Here is a 5,000-nt window from a genome sequence, read left to right on the forward strand (position 1 = left end):
TGTGTGTGTCTATATATATATATATATATATATATATATATATATATATATATATATATATATATCTATGTATGCATTCTCCACATTTCAGAATGGGCTAAGGTCACACTGGTCTTAGGATCATAGGAAGTTACTAGGCTATTGGGCCTGAGGCCTTTACAAGCCTAACCAAGAATTTAGCCCATGTTGTAAAAAGTCAGCATCCGATGCCACTGTCCAGCAGGGACACAGGTGGAATCCCAGAGTTGTATTTTCTGTTCTCCATCCAGTTATCCAGGTTGTGTTTAAAAAAAGGTTTCTCTGCTGAATAAATGAACATTTGCCAAATCTGGTTTAAAACTATGAAATGGCCTTCTTTATTTCAAATGAATATCTCTAAACAAGCTGTCTTTAAGGATAAACTATGTATGATTTCCAATTGTATGTGCTTTTCACATACTGGATATTAATTTTGTCTGACATCTTATTTCCTTATCACACCTTTGCACTTTTAATGTTGTGACTAAAATCACTTGATTTGCTTTATTAGATTTCATTCCCCTCTTATTTTACTGACTTTTTGTATTTTAAGATTAATCTAACCCAGATTGCATTAAATTTCTTTATTGCAACTCACATTACAAAAATGATGAAATTCAAAAAAGCAAATGTTAAAAGTTAAGAAAAACAAGTGAATTCTATTCTAAATATAATAATGAAATCCACAAGAAACAGACACTATTAACATCCTAATGTAAATAATGATTAATTCCAAGACAGCAGTAATACAATAACAATTCATATGAAAAGTGAAGCAAATATTGGTTTTATCTGATTATTTCAATATTTTTGTACTTTGTCTATTTGCCTTGTGTCCAAGTTGTGACCACAAAGGGTCCCTGGACTGATGGTTAAACTTTGCAGCTATATTATGTGTATATTTGTTTATTTGTTTGTTTATTGAAATTTGTTTACCTGGGTAGGGCACTGATCGCATCCAGCCTGAGAGTATCCATTCACAAGAAAAACAATAATTTCTGAAAGTAATCTAAGCAGACTTAACATAGGTAACCTACATTTTCACATCAATATAATTGCATAAACCATGGATATGCTTATCTTCATTTTACAATTTATGAGATGAAAAACAATAATACTTTGTTAAGCAATATGTAGTGATGAGTAGTGCGGTGGTTCTTGATGAGTGGTATATGAAAATGAAGTGAAACTGATATAAGAATGTTAATAATATTGCTGTAAATATAGTATAAACAACTGTTATAGTAAAAATTTGTAAATAAACCTCTTGGCTTAATTAGAGCTATTCCTTTAAGAAAGGAAGAAATCTGGCTGTATTAGTCAGAATGATTTCTCACGGGTTTTCTGGTTAATGTAGTCAATCGATGATGTATAAAATGGAGAGCATTAGTCAATGGCACTTCCTGGAAGGGAATTTTTATGCCCAGAGCAGTGGCTCTGGGTGAAGACCTACAGAAAAAAGAGAGACGTGGAGGAAGGCAACAGCAAGAATCCATGTATCTTTCCTTCCCAAGGAAAACCGAGAGAAAGAGGGCTGTTGAAAAGCTCAGTGTGACTTGCTGAGAGAGACACCGTGTCTCTGCTGTAAGGGACTATGATTAATGGTAATTAATGATTTTTGTTTTATTTCATGTATTTATTTATTTTGGGAATAACCTAAATTTTAAACTGGTGATATCTGTGGTATAATGATGCTGAAAATGCTGTTGTACTGGCAGAGAGTCTGTTATACATTGACATTATGTTTAAAACTGAACAATCAGACCTGTGGCAAAGCATGTGTCAAATGTCGGTAGCAAACAGAAAGTATAAACTACAGACATACTATGTTTTAAATGTGGGAAAAAGCTAGATTCTGTACTAGTAATACTAACTGTATTACACCTGTGAAAACTGTAAGCAGCCAAAAGGATTCTACTATTAAGCCTATGGGATGTGATACATTGTTTGCATGAAAATTAAGTCAGCATTCTGCAACTGTGCTATTGCTAAGTTAATTAAGTGCAACGTCTTAAATGATGGTAAGGATCTACAGGAGCTTCTAAATGTGGGTGGTATAGTCATACATATAAAGACACAGTATGTATATAAAAAGAAGTACTTTACTAAAAATACAGTTGGAGTGGGCTACATTCTTAGACAAAGAGGAAGCAGTATCCCATTACTCAAATAGGAATAAAAACCAAGTTTAGGAAGGTAGTTCAACCTGTTGCTGTAGCTCCCAGTTTAACACATTAAATGATAATAGGAAAATATTTCCCCATTTTAAAGATTTCTGAAGGCAATATGAAAAAGATAATTCCATTTATAGACCACCTTTACAATGGGAGGAGGGGAACCAGAAAATAAATAAGCCTTTAGATACACCTCTGCCTAAATTGGAAAGAGGAAAACAGGGAATCAGGAAATCACCAGTCACATTCATAAGAGTTCAAGAATGCAAAAAACATTAAGGAATATTGTTAGATAGCTTTAAATGTACAGATATTTGGTTAACAATTAAGACACCGAGTGAGAGAGAAAACTGCTCCATTTGAAAGGATATGTAGTAAATACATATGGCAAAGCAGCCTGCAAAAGCAGATTCAGTAGAAGGAAAGGAACCTGCATGGTAAAATATTGCAACATGAGGTGTTGCAAAGCAGTGAGTAAGAATAACTACTAGACCTGAAGAGAAGGAATCACTCACCAAAAGGGAGTATTCCATGGGAATTATATTGCAAAATATGAAAAATGGACAACTTGAATAAAATTTTAAACTCCTTTCAATTCTAAGCAGCAGGTATTGAGGAAGAGAAGCTTATCAGTTGGAAATACATCACTAGTGTTGTTTGAGTCAGAAACAGTAAAAGGTCAGAGTTCTAAACCATTTCTGTCAGTGTAAGACAAAAAAAGAAGTAAGGCAACAGGCATTTATAAGAAAGGAAAATACTAAAACAAGATGAATTTTGTTCTGAGATACCCTTTTGGGGTGGGGGAGTATTCTAAGAAAAAAAAAATGATATGGTGGTGCTCCCTCCATCTGAGAGAGGGAGAGAGTGAAACAGCAATCTGAAAAGTACATGAAAATAAACTGAACGTAGTGTATACTGAGATGGAAAATAAGCTTGAAGAGAGCACTAATAATATTTATGTTGATCCAAAAGATTATTGATATGAGGTGCCTTTCTTAGGAGAATAGTCAGATACTGAGACTTCAATACTTGTGTTGTTAAGAAAGGAAACAATGAGTTCTACTTCATAACAGACTGAGCATGAGGAAACTCCAGATTTGGCTGTCCACAAAATAAGCTGGATGAGTTTTAAAACGGCAAAAGGGTAAGATGGCATATTGAACTGATCAAGGTAAAATATCGATATAGTTTTGAGGGGAAAAGCTAAATAAAATGGTTCCATGCCCACCCATATCTTGAGTTACACAATGACTTATTTTTATGCAGTAAAGACAGAGAAGAATGCTTACATCAATTATTTGTACCCAAACCTTTTGGAAATTTAGTGACGAGGTTAACATGCAGTCATGTAATAGGAGAACACCTAGGAATGGACACAGCTAAAACACAGATCCTAGCAAGGTTTTATTGGCCATGAATAAAGAAAGTTAAGACTTCTGTGTGCTGCATGTCCTGACTCCCAAGTGCCAAAAGGCAGCCTTGCACCCAGGCTTAAAAACTCCTTTTGATCCCAGTGCCCATTATAGATATGCCATTTGAATATTTTGCCTTGGACATTATTGAGCCATTGGCAAAATCCAGCATTGGGTTTTAATACAGTCTGGTTATTATGGACTATTCATTTAAGTGCCCTTGAGGTTATGCTTATAGCTAGGGAAATCAACTTATTAATTTTGAGGTTAAGGATACATAAAAAATACTGATCAGAGTACCCCATTTATGTTCAGAATAATGCAACAACTGTACCAATACTTTAGGGTGAAGCAATTAAAAATCTCAGTGTGCCCGCCACAGACAGAAAAGCTGAGAAAGCATTTTAATCAATCATTAGAATCAATGTGGAAAAAAGGAAGATTGTAAAAACTGATATCAGTTAGTACCATACCTCCTGTTTGCCATTAGAGAAGTACTGCAAGCCTCAACAGGATTTAATCCTTTTAAATGGTTGTATGACAGACATCCTTGTACACTGTTAGATATTGAAAGATAAACTTGGGAAGAAGAGCAAATTTTATTCATTTAAATGGATTATAGCTCACTACACCAACTTACAAGGTAGGCTGAAAGTAATAATTCCCATTGGATTCATGTCAACCTATCGACAGCTGATTCCTTGGTTACAAACAAACTTAAAAGATTGTACCCAAACACCTTTTGATGACCTTCAGAAACAACTTCTTGTAAGAGGACAAGCCCCATGCACCCCTTAAACATATATAAACATACTATGAGGTCACACTGCAGTGGAGAAAAGAGAAAACTCCATTATCATTGAATGATTTTTCATCACAACTTTGTTGATCAAACAGCACTAGAAGAAAAACTGTCAGATTAATTGCATCCCTGCCCATCACATCATGGGAACACATGGAAAGAGTTTAGGCTACACAGCATTTAGTATGAATTGAATTGAAATACAAGGACCAGGGAATTCTGAGCTGGAGATCAGATATTAATTGCATTTCTCTTCATAGAAACCACATTTTTGGCCAAATGCCAGGGTCCATTTGGAATAATAGATAAAACAAAATCATGTAAACTACAGAATTAGACTGGCAAGAGAAAGCTAGAACAGATATACCATATCAACATCTTGAAACCTTGAAAAGAAATGCAGACCTCTGCAGATAGCTTAATGGGAGAAAATTATTGTTCCTGATATGAAAGAAAACTGACCTCTATGCCACTAATCTCAGAAACAAGAGAAAGTAGTTTCTGTTAAAACCAAAGAAGTCTTTTTAGAACTGTGTGGCAGAACAAACCTTATTCAACACCGTATTGAGCCCATCCCTGAAGAAAAAGTTAACT

This window comes from Protopterus annectens, chromosome 7.part1, assembly GCF_019279795.1.
Source record: "Protopterus annectens isolate FY-2018-M chromosome 7.part1, PAN1.0, whole genome shotgun sequence".
Taxonomy (NCBI): Eukaryota; Metazoa; Chordata; order Ceratodontiformes; family Protopteridae; genus Protopterus; species Protopterus annectens.